The 24,950-nt window shown below is 45.1% G+C and overlaps 1 pseudogene; it reads left to right on the top strand.

The window, feature by feature from the left end:
• Positions 1 to 201: 201 nt before the first annotated feature.
• LOC117718017 (large ribosomal subunit protein eL28 pseudogene) lies at positions 202 to 15,069 on the top strand (annotated as a pseudogene).
• The last annotated feature ends 9,881 nt before the right edge of the window (positions 15,070 to 24,950 follow it).

The following is a 24,950-nucleotide window of genomic DNA, read 5'->3' as shown; positions in this document are numbered from 1 at the left end:
TGTGCATGTGTATGTGTATATGTGTGTGAATGTGTGTATGTGTGTGTGCATGTGTATGTTTGTGTGTGTATGCGTGTGTGTGTGTGTGTGTGTGTGTGTGTGTGTGTGTGATCAATTCAAGTCCAGAACAGGACCTTCCCCAGACTGAGCAATGGCGATAGGCGTACAGAAAGAGACTACTACTTGGATAACTTTCCTGCGATGACGGGTGAGTGCCAGAACTTTCTTGGAGAGTTTATTTTTGCTGAGTTTTAAGCCTGACTTCAGACCATTAGCTCTCATGGATAATGCCAGTTTGTTCAAACGTGTAAAGGAGCCAGCTGTCTTAGAAAGGGCGTTATCTCTTGCCAAGTGAGAGTTCTGTGGTCTGGCTCGCCTGTGTGCTGGATTGCTGAACTTTTAAAGTAAATTATGAGGGAATTTTAGAGGGGATCTCCGTTGCCTAGACAGAGGCCCGGGTTTGTGTTCATGTCAGTAACTGCTCCCTGAGGGGTCTTAAAGTATGCACAGTCCCACTTGGATGGCCTGAAGAGGGACTGAGGTTCTTCAGGCCTCCCTGGCCCCTAGCTAAGTCCAGAAGTTCTTCTAGTGAGCCTGGTTTACTTGACCTGAGAAAGTCTACTTACCCACTGTGCAGCTGCCCCACCAATATTGTGCTATCTTGTCCCCTTCATCAAGAATCTTCTAAACCAGTAGTGCTCAACCTTCTGAACACTGTGACCCTTTAATATAGTTTCTCATATTGTGGTGACCCCCAACCACAACATTAGTTTTGTTACTACTTCACAACTGTAATTTTGTTACTGTTATGGATTGCAGTGTGGGTAGCTGATACGCTGGATCTCTGATATGCGATCCTCAAGGGATAGTGACCCACAGGTTGAGAACCACTGTTCTAAACTGATAATAGCCTTGGGCAAAAAACAACCTACAGGAAGGGCCCCCATCTGAATGTGGTCAGCAATGCATCACCACTGCTGCTAAAGGCAAAAATGTTTCAAACAGAGATGCAAGACAAACTATTCAAGGGGTCACAGTGTCAAGTGTGGGGACCACTACGTCCAGCATCCAGACCTTTCCCTAGCTCCAAATGCCGTACCATACTCTGCTGGCTGCTGTGGCCACCTGGCTGCTATCCTTGCTCCTCTGACTTCTGGGAAGAGATGGCTGTAGTATCAGGTCTGTGTTAACTTACCTGTTAATGGGCACACAGTGTGGCTAGTTCTCTGCTTGGGGCCTCAAAGGCTGTGATTCAGATCTCCACAGACTGAACCTCTTTCTACACATATCCAGAGCACCTCCTCATCAGCTGGAGGGCCTCTTTAGAAGTCACACACACCAGACACTTTATCTGCTTTACATTGCTTCTCTCTCTCTCTCTCTCTCTCTCTCTCTCTCTCTCTCTCTCTCTCTCCTTCCTTGGTAAAGTCAGGGCCACTCTGCTGACTTCCAAGTCAATTTCTATGCCTCTATAGAGTGTTTTTTTTTTTTAATTTTATTTATTTAATGTATATGATGAGTACACTGTAGCTCTCCTCAAACACATCAATAGAGGGCATCGGATCCCATTACAGATGGTTGTGAGCCACCATGTGGTTGCTGGGAATTGAACTCAGGACCTTTGGAAGAGCAGTCAGTGCTCTTAACCCCTGAGCCATCTCTCAGGCCTTAGAGTTTTTTTATGATTTCCCCCAGACCTAAGATTATCAAATTTGCCGAAGGCATGTGCACAGCAGTGGCCAGGAACCTTGGAATCTTGGAATTCACCAAGGAATTCTGTCCTCAACACCTGGGATAAAGCTGGGAGAGCCCAAGGCAGTGGGTTCAGATAGTGCGAGGATACAGAGTGTGGGTGTGGGTTATTCATCTCTCTCCTCCAACTGCAATCTAACAGTTCTACCCTGACAGGTCTGGTAAGATTCCCTGTAGTGACATATTCTTCAGTGACAAGTGGAGCAAGGTGACAAAGAGCATGGGTGCCGAGTCACACAAATCTAATGGGCCTCTGACTCAGCACCTATACTATATGAATTGCATTCTTTTTTCTTTACAAATGGGAATGGGTACTAATAATTTTCCTCCCTAAGGTTGCTATGAAGATGAAAGGAGATCATATTCACTGAGCATTGAGCTCAAGGGCTGGCATGGAGCAAGCACCTAGTAAAGTCAGGTATTACTATCTATAACACTTATTAATTATTATTATTAATAGCAATTTTTAAAGATTTATTTATTTTATTTTCATTTATATGAGTACACTGTAGCTGTCTTCAGACACACTATAAGAGGGCATCAGATCCCATTACAGATGGTTGTGAGCCACCATGTGGTTGCTGGGAGTTGAACTCAGGACCTCTGGAAGAGCAGCCAGTGCCCTTAACCGCTGAGCCATCTCTCCAGCCCTATTAATACTAATTACTAATTATTATTATTAACAACCTATCTCAGTTGAGCGTTAGGAAAAGGTAGACTGTAATGTCATCTCTAAGGCAAGATGAAAGGGAAGGGCTTATATGAGGGAGCCATATTCCCTTGTGCTTTGTCTAATAGAAGGATTTTCCTGCAGTAATATCAGGCCCAGCCCAGCAACCTGAGCCGTCCTCTGAAAATCCCTTCAGTAATTTAGTGTAAAAAATACATCTTCCTTCAATTTAGAGCATTTGGGTGGTAGTGCAGTACAGATGCTAAATATTTTCTGCGTATGACTCCAGAAGGTGGGGGTGGGAGCTGGTAAGTCTGAATCCTTTGAACATCATAGGGTCTCTCTGGATGAAAGGTTCATGTTGAATGTGGCATTTTATAAAATTAAAATAAAATAATTTTTTGGCTAAAACAGCTGTGTGTCTCTGCAGGCCAGAGGGATGTCTTGAGGCAGTGTGTGGACCTGGGAAACTCGGGGTCCTTTCGGAAAACATCTGGAAACTGCACATCCAGCTTCAAACATGGCAAATCAAGTATAAAGTTGTTTATTGAGAAATTCCTCAGTGTCAGGGCATTTCAAGTGTGAACTTGTGCTCCACCATCCCAATTAGAGTGATTACAACTTCCCATGATTCTTTGCACAACAGCAAGCAAACAAAAGCCACTCCAACTTCCCCTTCTCCTCTTCTTCCTCCAGCCTCCCAGGGGGATTTACTGTCTTTGTCCTGCATCCTGCCAACCAGGTGGTCACACAATCAGCAAACCAGTCACAGTTACAGACATGACAATTTTCTACTTCACTGCCATAAGCAAACACTGAGCAATGGGGCAGAGAAAGCCAGGAACACCAGCAGCCTCAATAAAAAAGGAAGACAACTGTTTGTCCCAGGATTTAGATTGGGCTGGAGGCAGCTCCGTAGCTTAAAAAAAGCACCCGGCTTTTTCCTCTTCCTCTTCCTTTTCCTCTTCCTCTTCCTCCTCCTTCTCCTTCCTCCTTTTCTTCTTTCCTTCAACACTAATGTTCCAGAGAAGGAACCCATAACACCTAAGCTTAGTGGAGCTTAACGAACTATAGCAGGCCCAGACAGGGGCAGCTGTGACCTACACAATAAATCACTTTAGTACAGCTCAGGGGAGAAGAACTTCCCTCCCTCCCTCCCTCCCTGGCCCTCTTACCCTTCCTGTGGATATGCAGGGAGTTGAAGTGAAAGGGAAATTAAAGGGAAAGAACTCACTTTTTCAAGTCAGTTTGTTTTATGTGGATTGTATTTCCCTCTGTCGCAAGGGTTACATTTTGGAACCAGTTCTTAAATTTAAGTTGCTTTGCCCTCTTTTTCCATGTCATTTAAATGAAAGCTTCATCCCCAGGAGACTCTGATGTAATTTATAGCAATCTTTTTAAGTGAGTGTCTCTGGGCCAGAAAGGACATCGGAGGTCATTTAAGCCCAGTGATGATGACACCGCAGGGTTGGGCACTATCAGCACCAGCCTGGGGGATTCCTTTACTGTGCAGTCAGGACTCCAGTGTCACCCTTGTCCTTGGAGAATAACAGGATGTAGCTGCAGACACTGGGAAGCTCACCTGTCTGGGTGTCTCCTCATTTATAGATGTAAAGCCTAAGGTCTGGGAAGAGGTTGTGATCCTCCCAAATGAATGGACAAACTCCTGAGTCTTGATGCTGGGCTACTCCCACAACATGTCCCTAGCACACAAAGTGATGGCGACAGTTTCCTAGCAGTAGCAGAGGGTGTGTTTTTGGAGAAAATATCTCAAGGATCCACAGAGTTTAGCTGCTCCTCAGTCCAGAGCTTGGGAATGGCCCCATAGACAGGGAAGGGACTGCAGCACCCTCGGAACTTACAGAGAGATTGTCTCGCTCCTGGCAACCACCTTCACATCTGCGTGCAGAAAGCATTCTCCACAGAATCTCTGTCCCTTGCTCTGCTGGCTTCTTCATTTGCAGTCATCTCCAAGTCCCCTTTCTTGTCTGGGTTGTTGTTTGTCCAAGACCAGTCATGACAGCTGAAAAGGTTCAGGTGACAGCAAATCAGTTAGCAGGGTTCCACCTAAACTCCACAGTCCTGCCATCTTTCCTCAACCCCTTTTCTTTCAACAGTTATTTCCTTTAGTCAGGAATCCTTATAAAACATTCATTCAGTGTGTGTGTGTGTGTGTGTGTGTGTGTGTGTGTATAACTGGGCATGGGCAGGGGCATTGCCACGGTGCTCTGGAGGTCAGAGGGCAATTCTGTGGATTTGATTCTCTCCTATGTTTTATGTGGATCCAGGAATTGAACTCAGGTCATCAGACTTGCACAGCCTTTACTCTGATGTTCCTCCCTCCCCACTCCCTGTGTAGTCACCACTTCCCTCTCCCTCCCTCCCCCCTCCCCAGGCTCCACCACTTCCCTCTACCTCCCTCCTTCTGCTGTGTTAATTGGATGTTTCACACTGAGCTGCAGCCATGGCTCTTCCTCATATTCTCTCTCCTTTATCCCCTTCAGCCTTTCTGTTCCTCTTCTTCCTCCTTTCCCCTGTCAGGTTCTCCAGTGTCACCAGCATTTCCTATCCTGAAACTTCTTAGCACGCTGCAGGAGAGACAGTGAGTGAAGTAGAGAGTGGGCTGACCCCCAGGGAAAGGCTGGACCAGTGGCGAGTGTAATCTACCACCCAGACTGGGCATGCAGTGAGCAATTTCTTGCCTCTCTCCCGATCCCATCCACTTAATGTGGAGAAGTCAATGGAAGGCTCAACTTGGTGGACTCGGCCCTGAGCACATATGCTTTCTTAGCATACGATCTGCCTGCCCTCCATTCCTATGCTAGATAAAGGAAGAGAGACCTGAGTACATCTGTCAGTGCTGAAGAAAACCCTGCAATGTCTACCCTACACCAATTCCTTCTCCTATGAATTTTTTTCTTTTTAAAGCATTATAGTGTTGGGACCTGATAACATGTTACCTAGAGCCATCCTGAGCTACACTGGAGAATAAAGAAAAGAAAAAAACCCAAATCTTGTTGTTACCCAATAGTATATTATACATTATGAGTGTTGCTGTTAATTTTTATTTATAAAACTATTGAATTAAAATATTATCGCTCTTATTCACTAGGATTTTTGAGTCTTGCTTAAATTTTCCCCAAAGGCTATGGTATGGCTTTGCCGTAACTCCTCCAAACTCTTCCAGGGTAATTTAGTTAGTGATCACTCTCTAAATTCTGGGAAATCCCACCCAGATACTTCTGATGCCTGTCCTTCTAGTGATAACAAGGACTGACATCTATTCCTGCCAGCCAGCCTCATCCTCTGCCCTGGAGATTCCCAAACTTTGTAGACTGTGGCTGTCACATTTTGCTCTTCCCTCAACTCAGCTCCTTGCCATTTGGGGAACACCCTTGGCGTTGGGTCGGTGACTTTGAGCCAGCTCTAAGGGTGAGCCCTGGATGGCACAAACCTCAGAGGTTCCTTCAGGATGTGTGTGGATGGCTACAGGGACAGGAGACTCCTCCTTCCTTTCCTCCGACCCACGCTGCCTCACTGTAAGACCCACCAGTGCTCTGAAAGTCTGGGTACCACAGGTTAGAGCCGTGGAGAGTGAAGAAGCAGAGCCCAGGCTCATCTAACATGACCAGAAATTCCCTACCTCTGGAATTTGTCAATCACTTCACTATTACTTCCTGCGCTCTTTGTAAAGGTCTTCCCTAAAATTGCTACATAGTATCTCATGGACCCAGGCTGCTGGAGCTTGGCTCTGTTATTCCCAACTCAAACTGAAACTCTATGGGCATTGAGGTGGTGTGGGGGAGGCCTGGCTTTGCAGATATCACCAGGCTATTGAGAAGGCCAGGTGCCTTCCCCGTGTGAGTCTTCCCGGTTTAAGAGCCTGACTCCACAGGACTAAGCCACCTTGAGAGTGGATTGGTAGAAAGCAGGGCTGCCCCTGTGCTTTGCTTCTTCCTACACCCATTTACCCTTCCAATTTCCATCTGTTTTGACACCACCAGACACTGGCAGTATGTTCTTGGGTCTTCTATCTGCAGAACCACAAGCTAAATAAATGTCTTTATAAACCGTCCAGTCTCAAGAACGCTGTTAGTTTAACAGGAAACTAACTGACGGGCCATTTTTAACCATGTGCTTATCCTGGTCTTTACGGCTATTTCTCTTCTTGCTATAAACAATGCTGTAGTCAGTATCTCTGTCCTATTTTTTTGTGTATCTACACATTTGTTGAAGCAACCAGATTTATAACTATTGAGCTATAGAATAAGCACAGTTTTCTGATAGAACCTGCTAAAACCTGCTCACAGGAGGACAGGCCACGAGGAGTAGACAGAAAGGATTGTGGGTGGAGGTGGGGGGGGGGGGCGAGGATGAGAGCTCAACTCCCCAAATCATGTCTATCAGCACTAGATGTCAACCTGAGATGCTGGCATTGGTTCTGAGGGGTCCTCTGCTGGCCCAGGTTATCCTTTGGTAGCTAGCGATGGGGAGGCAGGCTTCCCAGACATGAAGCTAGGGTGCTGGGCTAGCAGGGCACGGTGAGAGGGGACAGGGCAGCCGGTGTTTACCAGCTGTCATAGATCACTTAAGCAGGAGAATCCATTTGCTGCTTCCCCAACCAGTGCAGGCTACAGCTTACCGCATTGTGTAACACAGGTAGGGCCACAGGCTGTCCTTTGTAAGGTGAGGCCTCTTTGGTGTGCCTCTCTTTTGGATGGGCACACCTGTCAATGCATAGTCATGTTTATTGTCCCCTGCTCCCTGTATGGTCCTAATGCTGAAAAAGACCAAGGAGATGGCATTAGAACAGAGCCCAAGCCCTGTGGTTCATGTCCTGGGGCTCCCAGGGATGGAAGGAGAATGTCCCTTTTGTCCTCCTGTCTCCTTGGTACTACACAGCATCACCAGAAATGGTGTTAATATTCCCGTTTATCGCCTGCTGTACTGCTCTCTGCATCCCCGAGACAGTAACTCTGAGGGGCAGGGAGGGGCCTTAAAATTGCATTCCCAGATGCCCAGAATAATGTAGCAAACTGTAGCTTCTCAATAAATGTTTGAGTGACTACGGTCATGCTTGTAGGTTTGCTGCCTCTGTCTCCAAGGAAACAAGGAAGTTGACACTGGTGGATTCCCCTACCCTGTTGGAGGTGGAGATTGAGCCAGAAACCAGGTCAGGAGACAAATCAGAGAGTAAAGACCCAGCCTTAGGAAATCTCAGCACTAAAGCACAAAGACACAACCGTTCTCCCCCTCAAAAAGCCCTGGAGAATTTAAATGGTTCTACCAGTCCTTGGATTTATCTCAGAAACTTTCAAACGTTGAAGAGGAAGAAAAATAAGGAGATTGTTTATCATCTTTGAGTCTTTGAAAATGCTTTAAGGACCAGTGAACAAAAACAATGGGCCTCAACCCAGAAGAATGTTGCAAGGTGCAGTCCATTGTTAACCCAAGCTTGTAAGGTAACAAGCTTGTAAGAAACAGGAAAGCTGTTACCAGGACAATTTCTGTCTGTCTATGGTGAGAGTAGGAACGTTCAGAGGATGTTTGACACGCGTGGCTACACATCATTGATCCTTGGGCTCCTCGTCTATAGAATGGGGGTGCTATTCTTCATTGGCTGAGGAGAAACGAGGAGAGAGAATGACTTTGAACTCACCTGTGGGTTTAAATTCAGCATGGTTAGTGGTTCTCAACCTTCCTAATGTTTCTACCCTGTAATATAGTTACCTGTGTTGTGGTGACCCCCTACCATGAAATTATTTTGTTGCAGGCTAAGTGGTGGCACTCACCTTTAATCCCAGCACTTGGGAGACAGAGGAAGGCAGATCTCTGTGAGTTCAAAGACAGTCTGGTCTACAGAATGAGTTCCAGGATAGCCAAGGCTATACAGAGAAAACCTGTCTTGAAAAATACAAACAAAACAAGAGCAGCATCAACAAAAAATTATTTCATTGCTACTTCATAACTATAATTTTGCTTCTGTTATAAATCATTATGTATCCTGACACACAGGATATCTGGTAAGAGACCCCTAAAAGGGTTGCAGCCTGTAGATTGAGAACCATGGTACATGGCAAATGCTTCTGTCTAGTTTGTATATCAGTTATAGAGGATAGAATTTGTTCTTTTTTTCTTCTTCTTCTTTTGAAACAGGGTCTCTTATAGCTCAGGCTGGCTACCATCTTGCTATAAAGGTGACCTTTAAACTTGTGGTCCTCCTGCCTCCACATCCCATGTGCTAAGAGTGCAGACACAGACCACCACGCCTGGTTTATGTGGTACTAGGGGTGGGGTTTAGGACCTAGGGCTTCAGCATGCTAGGCAAGCATCTCCCAGTTGAATATACCTCTGGGCATTGAGACTTGTTTTCATTGTGCAACCTCAACACCGCCCTCTCCCTTATTCTTGGAGCATGATCAGGCTTCCAGACTTCCTTGACCCAGGATTCCAGGAATGAAAGTAGGCTTTCCTCAAGAGCATGCTCTCAACCATTCTGCACTAGGGGTGATCATACCACAGGGAAGAGAGCTGGGGTTGGGGTGAAGAGCTGAAGTAGAAACAAAGGATTGAAGTTGGGCAGATTGGAGTGAGAGACATGCAGAATTAGCAGAGAAGGCTGGGGCTCCAAGCACTCTGTCCCCAGGTCCCCAGGACAGAGGCAGAGCCTTGGGAGGAGGAGGCTGGAATCCTGGAGCAGGAGAGTTGCCAGCCTGCTGTGGTCTTAAAAGCAAGGGTTGGAAATTGATGAGCATTCCTGGGCTGCTAGCTTGCTTCCACACACCGGTACCTTCTGTGCCCCTCCCGCTCTGTTCCTCATTCCTCATATGCCTACAATCTCCAGAAGGAGCCCTTCACTACTCAGTACTGAGCTGTTTCAGTTACACAAGAACCTATGGACTCCTAGTCAGAATGACTTGAGTTTTAGAGAAACCATAGCTAGAGGGATGGCTCAGTGGTCAAGGCCACTTGATGCTGAGTCAAAGAACCTAGGTTTGAATCCCAGTACCCACATCATAGCTCACAACCATATATAACTCCAGTTCTAGGGGTTCTGATGTCCTCGTCTTGGCCTCTACAGGCTCCAGGCACAGAAAGTGGTTCATAGACATAAATGCAGGCAAATATGTGTGTGTGTGCGTGTATGTGTGTACATATATATATGTATGTATATGCAATATGTAGGAATACACACACACACACACACACACACACACAAATGTATTTCTAGGTATAGTAGCATATGTCTTTAATCCCAGCACTTAAGAGGCAGAGGCAGGCAGATCTCTGTGTTTGTGGCCAGCCTTCTCTACAGAGTGAGTTCCAGGATAGCCAGAGCTATATACTGAGACCCTGTATCAAAAAACCAAACCAAACCAAAAAAGCCCACAGACAAACAAACCAACAACAACAAAAACCATATAAATCTAAAAATCAAGAAAACAAAATACTGTTTAGCCTGGCATGGTGGCTCAAACCTTTAGTTTGAAGCCAGCCTGGTCTACATAGTGAGTTTCATTCAGGACAGATAGAGCTAGAGTGGAGACCCTAGAGGGAGGGGGGAAGGAGGGGGAGGGAGAGAGAGACAGAGACAGAGACAGACAGAGAGGAAGGGGAGAAAAATCATGTAGTGTAGCCTTTCATTCACTAAGTTTGCAGAATCTATACCAAGAACAAAACTTTGAACAAATATTCTTGGGCCAGAGTGTTAGATCCAGGGAACACCTTGGAAGCAACAGGCCTCTGGAGACCCAAACTAACCAAATCACTGTCAGGCTTTCCCCTCCGGTATCAACACACTGCCCGAATTGATTCCCCCCCCACCCCCCACTCCCATCTGAGCCAATCCTTTGTTTACTGGTTAAAGGACAGGGACCAAGAAAACATTCAGCTCCAAATCCCTTCCAGTTCAGACCAGATTCAGGAACTGTGAAGCCCTATTCTTCACTGAGGCTGTGGTCCCAGGGACTGATCCAGTCCTGTTAATTTCCACTTCAAAACAACCAGGCTTTTCGCAAAAGTCGAGTTTCTGCAACTGCAGAAAACAGCCCAGATAATGCACTTTTGGTGAGCCGTGCTCTCTCTGTTGGAATCTGGTCTTCATGATAGGGTGTACCGCTTGGAGTTTTATTTTTAAAAGCACAGTGCCCGAGGGGAGGAACGCCAGCCAGCCCTTCCGCGGCAGTCTCAGCTTTCACCAGGCTTGGAACAGTGTAAACAGGACTGCGTGAGGTTCCGTGTTTATGTTTTCTCAATGACTTCCAGATTGAATTTGCTGTGTTTACAAGTTGGAGACACTTTTTCTAACCGCCAGCACTGCAAACTCCAGTGGGGGCCTGATGCCCCAGCTGGGCTCTCTCTGCTTCTAGTTATCCTGGTCTCTGACAACATCACTGCTGGAGCCCCAACAAGAGGAGAGCCCAGCTCACCAGCTGCCTGGAGACACTGGCTTTTCAGAATTGAATGGAATCTAGAGGCCATGATATTATTATGATTTTGAACATTAAACCTGGAGACCAGAGGTGGATTGCTGGCTAACTACAGTGTGTCACCATGCTGGTTGGAAGTTTGATTTTCCTAGTCTCTCTCTCTGTGTCTCTGTCTCTCTCTCTCTGTGTCTCTTTCTGTCTCTCTCTCTCTGTCTCTATCTCTCTGTGTCTGTCTCTCTCTCTCTCTGTGTGTTTGTCTCTCTCTCTCTCTCTCTCTCTCTCTCTCTCTCTCTCTCTCTCTCTCTCTCTCTCTGTTCTTGCTTCATCCAGACCCTACGAACCTCACTTTGAAGTGTGTTTAAATCCCTTCAAATCACGAGCAAGGCTGGCTTCCTGCCCAGGGTAGCCCTGGATGCCATAGTACTTGCAGGTCATCTGTTTCAGCACTCATCAGAGTTGTACAGAACTTCAGAGAGAGAAAGAGTTCTTAAATCTTCTCCCTTTGTAAGAAACACTGAAATTAGTGTCTCACTGAACTCTCTTATGTTCAGAGTTTATGAGAGATGCTGCCTATACCATGGGGTACCAAATCAATGCCAAATAGCCTCTCAGAGTTCTCATCCTTGAATCGGAGGCCCCTGGCTCACACCCACCTACCAGCTGCTCTCTAGACAGGCAGCACATTAAGAAGAAAGAGTGTACCTGGCTTTAGAGCATGGATTGGTGCTGCTGTCCATGTGACCTTGGCCCACACTGGGTAGCTCACAAATGTTTGTAACAGGGATGAGTTTGAGTTCTTGAGCCATGCCAGACATGAAAGGACTCTGTAGATGGGAAAGCACTGGAAAGGGAAGCTGGTCCAGCAGTGGAGCTCCAGGTTTTAGAAAGATGCTGAGACGGGGCCAGGGAGGCAGTCTGTCGCTATGCAATGGAGGTTATATGTAAAAGCAAAATTTTAAAAATTAATATCTTTGTTTTCTCTTATGTGCAGAGTGTAGATTACATGTGTGAGAGTGTGCGTGCATGTGTGTCTGTGTGTGTGTATGTCTGTGTGTGTATCTGTGTGTGTCTCTGTGTCTATGTGTGTGTCTGTGTGTGTGTCTATGTGTGTGTCTGTGTGTGTGTGTCTGTGTGTCTTTGTGTGTGTGTGTGTGTGTGTGTGACACAAAAGGGGTTATTTGATGAGGATAACGAGGACCAGCAGGAAGGACATGGCACATTAGAGGGTAGTAGGAAGATAGAGTAGGAGAATATGAGTGATGAAAACATCATAATGAGGGGCTGGAGAGATGGCTCAGTGGTTAAGGCATATAGTTTGCTGCTGAGTGTGGTAGCTCATTGTGTTTAATCTCAGAACTCATGAGGCAGAAACAAGTGGATCTTTGTAAGTTCAAAGCCAGCCTTAGAAAGTTAAAGGCCAGCCAGGGCTATATCGTAAGACATTATTATTATTGTCCTTCGCATTATTATTCTTATTATTATTATATTAAAGTACACACTGTACCGAGGCCCTGAGTCCAGTTTCCCACACCCACACTGGGCAACTCACAACCACCTGCAACTCCAGACCCAGGGGATCCAACACCTTCCAGCCTCCTCTGACATCTGCCCTCATGCACACATACCCCTCCCACATAGACATGATTTCTAAAAATACTGTGAATCTTTATTTAATGAAAATATAATAGATCCCCATTGTTTTGTAAACAAGCTTAAAAAAATAGTTTAAAAAGGCATTAAAGTTCATAAAACTCAGACACAAGGGGTCCCACCGTGTCTGCAGGACCCACCTTTTCCTTGAACCCTGTAATTACCATGGTTAATTATTGTTTTTCCAGGGCTCCCTGGGTCTCTATGTTGGCTGGAAGGTCAGGCTTGGCGGTGACCGAGAGCTTCCCGCTCTGGCGTGCTATGATTCTGCTCTGTGGTTCTCAGGCTACCGTGCAGAAAGATAGGATGAGGTCTGAGGGGAGGAAAAAAAGAGAAAACTGAGTTACACAATTGAAGAGCTTTGGCCAAGTGAAAAAAACAAATATTTTATCACAATGTATTAAATTAATATTAATTAATAACATTAATTAAATATAATTAGTTTAGTAATCATTATTTGTTTTATTCCTATCTCGTAAGTTTGGGCCACATACCCCACATACATAAACTACTTACATATGTACCTATCCACCATACACACACTTATCTCGTCCCTCCCCTTTTGCCTGTGTGCCTTCCTTTCTTGTCTTCCTTCCTGGTTTGATTGTAAAAGTCTCTATTGAAGTGTACGTGTGTGCAGAATTGTTTCTCTCATTCCTCCATGTCAGTCCTGGGATCAGTCTCAGACTTGGCAAGCAGCGCCTTTACTTGCTGTGCCCGCTCACTGGCCCTATTTTGTTTTATTTTTGAACTGGGTAAATAACAAGTATATTTCTTTTAACAGTAAAGCACATAGACACTGGAAATAGACCCTGCTCCTTTGCATTTTTGTACCCTCACTGTGCTCCAAAAATTCATAGCTTGGACACCTCTCGTTATGAAATATAATGCAGCCACAGTGTCCCCCTGAGAAATTACACCATGCAATAGATCTGGTATAAAGGGGTTTTATTTGGGGGAAGGAAGGGAGTGAGAGCCTGGAGAAGGGGTAGAAACAGACACACAGGAGCAGAGCCATGAGGACAGAGAAGGACAGAAAGAGGGAGAGACCGGCGGGGAACACAGAGCGAACTGGGGTGGTGAGTAGTCCTTTTATATGCCACACCTTAGTGGTAGGTAATGGTGGCAGGTGTTGACTAAGCCATTGGTAGGTCCCTAGGAGGAGCCTGGCAGAATCATCTATAAGCTAACATCTCTTCCATGTGCTTGCTGGTCAGGTAGATCTTGGACCATAGTCTGGAGGAATGTTCCAAGCCCTTTCTGATCATTCTCCCATGTGACCTGACAGCCTCTTCTCCTTCCTGTATCACAGTCACCTCATCTGGAAAATGAAGGAGTAGGTCAGATGGCTGGAGGTGACTTTCAGACTTCCTGCTCTTCATGTAGGTGTGGCTCACATTATAAAACCCAACGCTTAACCCAGTAAGTGAAACCCACCTACTCCAGACGCCTTTTGACTGACAAAGCAGGGGAAAGAGAAAAAAAAAAAGGCTCGATGATTAAAAATCATCTTTAAAATAACTGCTTTCTTTCAGAAATAATTTATGTGTAGTTTTTTACACCCTCACATCCTGGTAATTGATAAGTTTCATCTACTTAGACATTTTGGTGATGGCTCTTTATCTTTAGCCACTAACCCTGCCACATCCATCAGGCAAATTCCTAAGAAACGCCCCTTTGGCGCTCCGCTGAAACCTCTAATGGGGGTGATCAAATCAGGCTTAATGTTCCCGCCGGGGAGCAGTCGTGTTACGAGACTGCTATTGCTTCCTCATTACCGTTTTAAGTTCTACTATTAGCCACTTTGGGATTGTAAATTACCATCAGCATCTTTCAGAGTGGAGGGTAACCCTTCACCTCACAGCCGATCAGCATCACCTGGGGAAAGACTTGGAAACCTAGAGTTAAAGGATCATATCTGGTATGACCTTGGATAAGTCAAACTAGATGACTTCTCTGGACCTGTAAATGGTGCAGGTCATTTGGACAGGCCTTTGTCAGTGTGTGTGTGTGTGTTTGTGCACGCACTCTCAAAGAAGTGAGACCTCTGTGAGGTACCTAGGTCTTAGACTTTTCCTGCTGTTGTGATATAGTATCTGGGGCTGAGTAATTTATAAGAACAGATTTCCGGCCATAGGGAGAGGAGTTGCCATCACGTCCTCGAATCTTCAATGGATGGTTGTTCGGAACTGCTCCAGTTTCTTGATCAAGAGGAGTAAGCGGGCGTACAGCACAGAGTCCAATAATCTGAAGGCCCGGAACTCCTTCCACTACAACGAGCTAATTCACCGAAAGACCATTGGAGTGAAGCCCACTGTTGATGGCAAAGGGGCCATGGTGGTTATGAAACACAGATTTGGTCAGTGAAAACATGTCACTTCTTACGTGAAGACCACCATCAACAAGAATGCTTGAGCTACCCTCAGCAGCATCAGGCACATGATGGGAAAGAACAAATACCACCTTTATCTGCATATGGTGGTCACCCACAGGGCCGGTGCCATCCTTCGAAGCCAGAAGCCTGTGGTGGTGAAGAGGAAATGGATCCGCCCCACCAAGAGCTCCTGAGCCCCCCCAGAAGCAATAAAGAGTCTACTGACTTTTTCAAACAGAGAGAGAGAGAGAGAGAGAGAGAGAGAGAGAGAGAGAGAGAGAGAGAGAGAACAGGACAGATTTCCTCCTCATGGTCTCAGAAGATAGAAGGTCCAAGATCATCAAGTTCTTGCCAGTCTCGGTGAAAGCTGACTTTGGCTCTCAACATACAACATAGTACTTTGTTACCATGGTTTCACAGGGCAGAAACTGGAAGGTTAAAAAAGCATGGACAGTTTCCTCCTTTGCATAGGGGACTAACCCACTTATGGGGAACAGCTCTTGTATCTGACCTGCCCCCTAAAGGCCCTCCTGTTAACCATGCTGTGCTGGTGACTGGGTTCCAACAGGAGTTTGGGAGGGGATGCCAACACTCAAATGACAGTAGTAGGATATGACGGCAGAGACCTCGTAAAGAGATTAGTGCCCTTATGTGGGCTGAAGAGAGCAGAACATGAGTCCCTGCAGCCACTGAATCATGGGCTGCTTGATTTCAAACTCCCAGGCTCCAGCACAGTGGGAAATAACTGTCTGTTGTTTATAAGCCACCAAGATGTGGTCATTTGTTATGGGAGCCTGAGAGGACCAAGGTGGGCATGACCTGGTCAGTCGTTTTAACAAGTGCAGGCTGCTGGTGTAAAGAATCAATTCCCAATTCCGGAAAGCATTTCAGATGACTGCCCTTTCCCAGTCTGTTTTCCAGATCTGGAAATCATAAGAGGAGAGTCAACAAAGGCCTTAGGGGGCATAAACTGATGCTTTTGACCTTATGTGTCCCTTTAGTGGGTATGAGGGCTGATGAGCCTCTAAAAGGAATCTGGTACCACACCCCACCTCCCCCACTCCCACCCACTTCACCGCTGTCAGCAGTTCCTGCTTAAGTATTTCCTAGGCTGGGACCTAGTTTGTTCTCTCCTCCTTCTCCTCCTCTTCCTCCTCTTCCTCCTCTTCCTCCTCCTCCTCCTCTTCCTCCTCTTCCTCTTCTTCTTCCCCTTCCTTCCTCCTTCCTCTTTCTTTCTTTCTTTCTTTCTTTCTTTCTTTCTTTCTTTCTTTCTTTTTTCTTTCTTTCTTTCTTAGAGAGGGTCTCACTATGTAGCTCAAGCTGTCCTGGAACTCACTCTGTAGACCAGGCTGACCTCAAATTCACAGAGATCCCCCTGCTTATGCCTCCCTAGAGCCAGGATTAAAGGTGTGTACCACCATACCTGGCATGGGACCTACTTATCTATGCAGTCATAAGGGAAAAGACATGTCCTTAGGTAGGTGGCATTCTGGGCACCTAGGAAAGAATAAAAAGGTATGGCCTTGCTTCATTTTATTATTATTTTATTTATTTTTGAGGAGAAGTTAGTCTGGCTCTGTAGCCTGGGTTGTTCTGAAATTCCTCAACTCAAGTGATTTTCCTGCTTCAGCTGCCTGAATAGCTAGAACCACAGGTTCAGATTATTATAGCCAGCTTCCAAACTATAATATTCTGAGAATGGGCTTTCCACATTTTGGAGACCCCCAAACCTTTTTTGTTAAAGGTCCAGTAACGAGACTTCACACAGATCCAGTGGGTTTAGTGTATACCTTTAAAAAATATGTTCTTATTGTAACATCCATTATGAATTCAACACAGGGCTGTTGTAACAAATGAAATGGTAAAGCTGAGATCGTAAGCGGCAGCTGCCGGTTTATCCACCTCAGCATCTGGTAAACTTAGGCGTTGTGTTTTGACACATCCTTCCAGGTTGCAACATGGGAGTTTTTCTTAGCATGGCCTTGAGTAGAGGCTACTCCTCAAGTACACAGAGAACAAGCTTTCAACCCAAGGTCAGCTCTAAAACGAGTCACAGACGTCTATCCCACTGGTTTCTGGTGTCTTAATGACATAATACTTATTTCTTGTTGGAGTCTAGTGGAAATGTTTCCAACTATGAACAAAGATATTAGATTAACTCATTACCAGCTTGAGAGGGATTTCTTTGGACTATGGACTTGAGAATTTGAGGTCTATGAGTCAGCTCTGCAGGGGATACAGAGTGTTGGGTGTGGTCCTTCATACACAGAGGCAGGGAAAAGCACTCAGGCCTGGATGTGCCAGGTGGCTCTCAAGCCTCACAGGGGCCTCAGTTGTTTTCTTTTCTCTTCAAGCTGCCAACATTCTTGTCTCCCTTCAGCAAACTCCAGACCACACCTGGAAAGGCTCTAAGAGCCATTGTGTCAGAGGAAGCCTGCCTCTCCTAGGAGACTACTTTGATTGGAAATGGTGGCTTTCAGGAGTTTCCAAGGAGAGGGGCTCCTCCACCCACCTTCCATAAACCTCTTCGTGCTAACCAGTCTCCTTTCATTGTGGCACTGGAAAGTCTGGTCTTTATTGTTCCTAATTAAAGCTGCTGTTTCCTTCAGACTTCAATGTATCAAGTGTATACTCAGTCCTGTGGGATCCCAGGGTCCAAGAGAGGGCCAATCCAGACTGCAATGGCTCATAGTCAACAGAGAAGGGACCCCCCAGGTTCTGTCATCTGAGAGACTCTGTAGATTCATGGAGTTTTCAAACATTATTATCACCATCTGCTTGGTTCGAAGGTCTTGGGACATTAATTTTTCAGGCCCAGTTAGAATATTGAAATGTCTCATTCCTCCAGTCTATAACCAACCTCAGGCCTGAGAAAGCACTTGTCAGTATGTCACTAATGACTGATGGTCCTACCTGGCTTGGTTAGTAGGTCCAAGTCCCAAGGTTTGCTCCAGCGTGTAAGGAAGCACTCAGCACAGGGAGATAACAAGTCACTTGTTAGTAGCATCTTACAACTCAAGGAATTAAAAAAAAAAAAAAAAAGGATTCTCTGATATCTATTTCTCTAACCATTTATTATAAGCAGCCAGGAATCAAATGCAGAGAGAAGAAAACTTTTTAGAAAAATAAGGAAAATAAGAAGCAACATGCTGGGCTAGCGAGACAGTTCAGCCTATGTGATGCTCTGTCCATAAGATGGCTTGGTGGGTAGACGCTTGCATAAGCATGGTGAACTGAATTTCCTCCTTGGAACTCAACTCCTGAAAGTTGTCCTTTGGCACCTGCATTCAAGCACAACAACACACACACAGAGAGTTAATTTTTTATTTTTGTAAAGTAACCTGTTCCCTTTACATGTTACTTTCTATTTTCTATTTCTTATTTTCCAGGTCTCTGCCAGTAGAGAAGCCAGGATCCCCAGTCTCTGGGTCCTTGGTCCATAATGTAACAAGCAGTCTGTGGTCACTGAACCCACAGGCCTCTACAGGTCACTCAAGTTGACAGGTGGATGAGTTGATGGTGGATGAGAGAGAGAGAGGTAGGGTTAGTGAGTAGTTGTCAAAACTACAAAGAGCTTGTTGGTCTTTGCCCATCTGGTTAAGATGCTTCCAGCCTTTGGGGGGGCTAGAGATGTGGTCAGTTGTCAGAGTGCTTGCTTCACTTATGCAGAGTCTCACATTAGACTCCCAGTGCTGACTAAACATGGTATGGTCGCACACTCTAGAGGGACAGCCAAGATTAAGAGTTCTGGGTCACTCCCAGATCTATACCAGGTTCAAGACCAGCCTAGGCTACCTGTGATGGGTCTGACAGGCCTCCTCTCTCTGCTTCTGACTGGGTTATGCCAGCTCCCAAAAAGAGTCCTGAGGAATACCTGGCCTGATAGTTAACGGGTCTGGGCAAGCTCTGAGACGATCTAGTTTCTTCTCAGGAGGTTCTGGCAGAGCACCATAACCTCACTGAAGCCTGGATCTGTAAATAAGGACAGTCACAGCTAGCTCAGAGTGTCCTGGGGACACTCAGAGTTAGCCCTCAATAAAAGGAAACCACTGCTGTTAATAGTTATGAATAGTGGAAATGGATTTATGACTTAATAAAGACAGCATACCAGTAGACAAAAGGTTCTCAAAATGTTGGCTCCAAAGGGTCCAGACGATAAAGGGTTGAGAAATAAGATTTCTCATTTTCAGCTGGGTTGGGGTGACTCCGTGGTAGACTTACTCTCATGGATGAAACTTAATTGGGAACTCTTCCTTTATTCACTTGGACTGATTATACATATTCTCTGCTGTCATAAAACTCAAGCTCAGGACCACAGCCTGGGCCACAAGCCTCATGGTGACCTTCTGAGCCATCTCTGTATCCTCTGATTGAAAACTGTTGATTGAGACAGGTGGAACAACACACTCTGTCATGATGGCCTCTGGGCCCATTCAGTCAGTACAGTGTTCTATTGACTCAAACTCTGCCTCTCCCCCTCAGTGACACCAGTAACCCAGAGTGGGTGGCAGAGTGAGGGTTTCAACCATACAGCATCCAGTAGTGATACCAGGGTGGTGAACCTTCTTCTAGCTCAGATATGGCTCATTCCCAGCCATCTTGTTGGCAAAATGTTGAAATACGTGATTTTTCTTCTAAAAGCAACAAACAACCAAACAAAACAAAATCTGCTCTACAAATAATCTATCTTTTAAAAAAAATTGTTGAGAACAGCCTCAAAATAAAATTTGGCTCTCCAATCTTTTCATGCTAATGACTCCAAGACTGGAGCTTTGCACTAGGGTGGCTTCCCTGGTGATTAAACCCAGGAAGGAATATTGTCCTCCCTCCTCCGTCTGAAACCATGCCCTGTCACCCACTTGCTTGCAAGGAAGCTGTAGGTCTCCTTTACAGTGTCTGTCACCACTCAGAGGCTGCCACGAACAAAGTCTTTTTCTATTACAGTAAGGCTATAACTAAAAAAAAAAAAAAAAAAAAAAAAAAAAAGGACAAATTCATTTTCTTCTCCATAAGACACTTGAAATGTCCATTGAAGGGGGAGGGGAACCTCACTGCTGAAATCCATTTGGTGTCTAACTATGACAAAAATGGGAGAAATAGAGATTAACAACTCAAAATGAAGCCTGTTAATTAAAATTAACTACAGTCACACAGCTTGCTGGGAATCATCTCTCTCCTGCTTAATTATGAGGATGAAAACTCATCTTTTACTGGAATAAAATGAAGTCTTTCTTAGTCGAGAGAAAAATGTTTCTCAAGGCTGACTGAAGAAGTATTGTTCTTCTAGGGGAAGAAAGAAAGGTAAAAATCAAACCAAACAAAAAAAAAACCAAACAACAACAACAACAACAAAACCAAAACCAAAACAAAACAAAAAGGCAAAAAAAACCAAAAACAACAACAACAAAAAACCAAAAAAACCCCAAACAAGTTCTGGTGTCCAGAAACTGAGACAAAAAGGAGCTTAAAACTTAGGTTCTCAACCCATGGGTCTCGACCTCTTTGGGAATCAAAAGACTCTCCTTTCACAGGGATCACAAATCAGATATCCTGATTATCAGGTATTTACATTATGGCTCATAGCTGCAGCGAAATTACAGTTACGGAGTAGCAATGAGAATACTTTTGTGGTTGGGGGTCACCATAACATGAGAAACTGTACTGAAGGGCCACGGCATCAGGAAAGTTGAGAGCCATTGTCCTAACGTGAATCCTTTAATAGAGATGCCTCTGGTCAAATACTTGGTATGGGGAGTTGTCTTACACAATGAATTCAAGCAACTAACCTGGAGGTAATGATTATAAACACCCTAACAGGCTCAGGACTGCTGAATCCGTATCACAGTCTGTGGCTCTGTCACAGGCGTAATCATAACGTGCTAGGAAACCCTCCCTCCCTTGAAAAATGTATTTATTCTGACATGGCTGCCGCAACACAGTCATGTAGTGATATGTAGCATGAGTAAGCAAGCCATCACCTTTTAAGACGTGACTTCAATCTCCTCCCTCGCAGACCTCCACTGCTGGGAAAAATACGATGATTCTAACGGAAGCAGAATAAAGGGGAGGTAGAGCCATGGGCTCTAACCTTGGAGTAACGACCTCTACAGTGAGAGCAAGAGTCCAGACCAAAAGACAATCTGTACTGGCTCCAGGGATTAGGAGGGACTTCTCACCCCTGTGGCCATCTGTCCTGTCCACCACCCTGTTAGGACAGACAACCCGTTGGGAGTTAAAGAAAGGCCTTTTTATGTCTGAGTCTCACCGCCCCTGAGACTGCCCTTCAGAAACTCTATCTTTCCCATCCTTTCCTTTCTCAGCAACACTGAAAGTCCTTTGTAAACATCCTCCCGGAACAGTCTCCAGATCGGTCTGATAAAACGGCAAAAGGAAAGGCAGATTAGGTAGAGTGTTTAAAGGAGAAGTCTGTCAGCAAAGTACCTGGGGTCTCTTGGTTTAAAAAGCTCCAGAAAGGATACCGTCCAAAATCCTGAGTCTTTCTCTGGGTGTGGCACTGCAGGTTTGTAGTTCCTGCACTTGGGAGGCAGAAACTGGAGGTTCAGGAGTTCAAGGTCATACTTGGCTACAAAATCAGTTTAAGACTATCTCATACACAAAGTATCTTAAGATTATATTGTCTAACAATGTTTTAGACCTTCCAGTTTGCATTTACTATATAGTACACTATGCTATTTACTCTAGGGACGTATTTCTCAATGGTGGTCGTTAGGTGACAGGTGACCATACTGATAGATACGTTCCTGTTTTACCGTTGAGGAGAAATCCTCTCGTGGATTACTTTACCTATTCATAGTAAGGTAACAGTAATAAAACCACTGCCTGGCTCATGTATGAGTCTGTATGTGAACACATTTCTTCTTCCTTTTTTTTTTTTTTTTTTTTGGTTTTTCAAGACAGGGTTTCTCTGTGTAGCCCTGGCTGTCCTGGAACTCACTCCATAGACCAGGCTGGCCTCGAACTCAGAAATCTGCCTGCCTCTGTCTCCCAAGTGCTGGGATTAAAGGCGTGCGCCACCACTGCCTGGCTAAGAAAGGCCTTTTTGTGAGAAAACAAGATTGTTTTCTCAGACTCTTTAGACCACCTCGCCTTATTTTGTGCCCATCCTGTTACCTGTATTGTTGGTCTTGCTTATTTTAGAGAGTATGTAGTAGGTTTGTGTCTCATTGTAATTGTTTCACACCGCCTTGCTGATAGCCCAGGCTATCCTTAACTCACTATCTTACTGCCTTAGTTCCCCACCCCCGACCCCCAGCATGTGCCTTCATTAACCAGCTATCCTTGTGGCGTGAATTTGTGAACTTCTTTAAAGGCCCTCACTAATTGTCTTTATATTTGCTTTTGTGCCATCTGTGTGCTTCTGGATGAAGTATCTGCTTTCATCTGTCCATTCTGGAAGATTTGTACATTTGGATGGTGTTTATTCTCCTGGAAGCTCATGCACTAGGAATCTGTGCATGAGCTTCCAGGAGAAGCCTTAAGCCAGGGGCTCCTTAGATCATGGAGTCGTCATTTGCTTGTTCAGACACATGTGACCACGGGGGGCTTTGCTGCATCTCCACCACACTGTGATGTAGCCAGAATGGCACCACCTCAAGAATCAAATAAATCTCTTCTTTGTACATTAACTGGAATCAGCCATCTTGTAACGGCACAAGGTAAATTAAGAGGTTTTTGGGTTTTTTTTTTTTAACTGTAATCTGTATACAATTCCCTTATTAGACCTGTGATTTGCAAATATTTTCTACAGATTCTTTTTCTATTTCTCCAGTTTTTTATTCTTAATGGGGTGCCTTCTAAGAAAAAAATAAATAATATTTTAATTTAAAATTTAGCATTTTATGAATGTAAAGATTACCAGATACAGCTTTACTCTTTGTCCAATTCTTCCTCACACCACAACACATCCCCCTTCCAACTTTATGTCCTTAAAAGTATAATCCTTGGGTTTTTAAATTTTAATCTCTCTCTCTCTCTCTCTCTCTCTCTCTCTCTCTCTCTCTCTCTCTCTCTCTCCCTCCCTCCCTCCCTCCCTCCCTAGGCTGGCCTCAAACTACACAACCAAGGTTGATCTTGAACTTCTGTTTCTTTTGCCTCTACCTCTGTAGTGCGCTGATTGTAGTTCTATGCCTGATTTAGGCCGTGTTGAGGACTGAATCCAGGGTTTTATGGATGCTAGGAAAGTACTCTCCCATCTGACCTACCCACGAAGTTCCAATGAATAGTTCTGTGCTTTAAATCTTATATCTAAGAAATGTTTTCCTATTCCTAGCCACAAAGATTTTTCTCTGATGTTTCTTCTAGCACTTCTATAACTTTGGTTTCGTATGTAGAGTTCGTATCTACATTGAGTTTTTATAATGTGGAAACAAATATTATTTTTTTCATTTTTTAAATCTAATTTCTCAGCATAATTTATTGCATAGCTTCTCCTTTCTGTCTATTGAAGATCAAGTAACTATATATTTAGTATATCTATTTCTGGACTCTATTATTACTTTGATCTAATTGCCTTTGTTACACAACGCCATGGTGGCATGGTTACTGTGGTTTCATAATGAATGTCGACATCAGATCACATAAGTCTTGCAACTTCATTCTTTTCCAGAAGCGTTTGAATATTCTGTTTCCTTCGTTTTCCAGGGTATGTATATCACACGTCTATACATTGTGCCTGCAGTGCTAGGGGTCCCTGTAGACTGGACATCCCTGCACCGAGCCTGTAGAACCAGTGGTCCCTGTACACCACACATCTATGCGTTGAGCCTGGAGCATAGTGCCCCGGTAGAGCATTCATCTGTACACTCACTGTGCCTGCAGTACTAGCAGTTCCTGTACATCACACATTCCTACACTGAGCCTGAAATTCCAGTGACCCCTGTATTCCACACAGTCCTGAACTGAGCCTGCAGTACGGGGGGGGGGGGGGGGGGGGGGGGCGGTGTCTCTGCGAACTCACATCCTGCCCTGAGCCTGCAGTACCAGTGTCCCACTATAGACCACACATCCCTGCAGTGATCCTGAAGTTCCAGTGATCACTGTGGACTCACATCCCTTTCATAGCTCTAGCCTAGCTCTTTCTCTGTTTGCTGTTGGCCTTGGCAGGAGGGAGGCAGCAGGATGGGGGTTGGGGGTGGAGGCTAGGACGGTGGGAGAGGCTGATTGGTACCTGGGTATTAATTTCAATGGAATGTTTTCCTGGGCATCGCCTTTCTCTTCCTGGGTGGGTAGATGTGCGCACAGGTTCCTGGGGAGGAGTGTTTTTCTTGGGCGCTTTTATTGGGTTTCCACTAAAAACACAGGATATTGGTACGGACCTTTAGGTTGAATTGCAGTCCACCCCCAAGACTTCCTTTAGCTACATTTTACCCAACCTTTCTTAAGTCTCACTTGCTTGCCCAGCATAGAGTTACAGAGTTCTGGAGCTGGAAAGTGACTCTGAGACCATCAAAAACGATCTAAGCCTTGATGAAGAGATGAGAAACTCAGTTTCAATCATATGGTCTTATAGGCACTGGCCTCTAAAACCTGTCAGTGGGTAGTGGGAGCAGGTGTCCAGATTTACCCAGGAGAGTCCTTGGTCCAGTATATTGCCTGGGTGTAATTTTTTTTTTTTTTTTAATTTATATGAGTACACTGAAGCTGTCTTCAGACTCACCAGAAGAGGACATCAGATCCCATTACAGATGGTTGTGAGCTACCATGTGGTTGCTGGGAATTGAACTCAGGACCTCTGGAAGAGCAGTCAGTGCTCTTAACCACTGAGCCATCTCTCCAGACCCTAAGTGTAATTATTGATAATCACCCCTTTGCTTCTCCAAACCAACAGGTTAGATGACAAATTCTTTAGCCAATGTTTGGTGATACTTTCCACCATGCAGGTGCCAGCGTGGAGGGAGGTACAAAGGGGTGTCTCAGAGTTCCATTCGTAAGCTCATGAAGACATCTGTAACGTCTCAAGCTTGAGAAAGAAAATAGGTTGTTAGGTCTGACGGGTCTAGAAATAAGCCACTCAGACGGTACATAAAACCTCCAGGGCTGTGTTTTGCTGACCCAG

This window comes from Arvicanthis niloticus, chromosome 12, assembly GCF_011762505.2.
Source record: "Arvicanthis niloticus isolate mArvNil1 chromosome 12, mArvNil1.pat.X, whole genome shotgun sequence".
Taxonomy (NCBI): domain Eukaryota; kingdom Metazoa; phylum Chordata; class Mammalia; order Rodentia; family Muridae; genus Arvicanthis; species Arvicanthis niloticus.
Note: the sequence above shows the minus strand (reverse complement) of the source record. Positions and strands in the feature narration are given on the sequence as shown.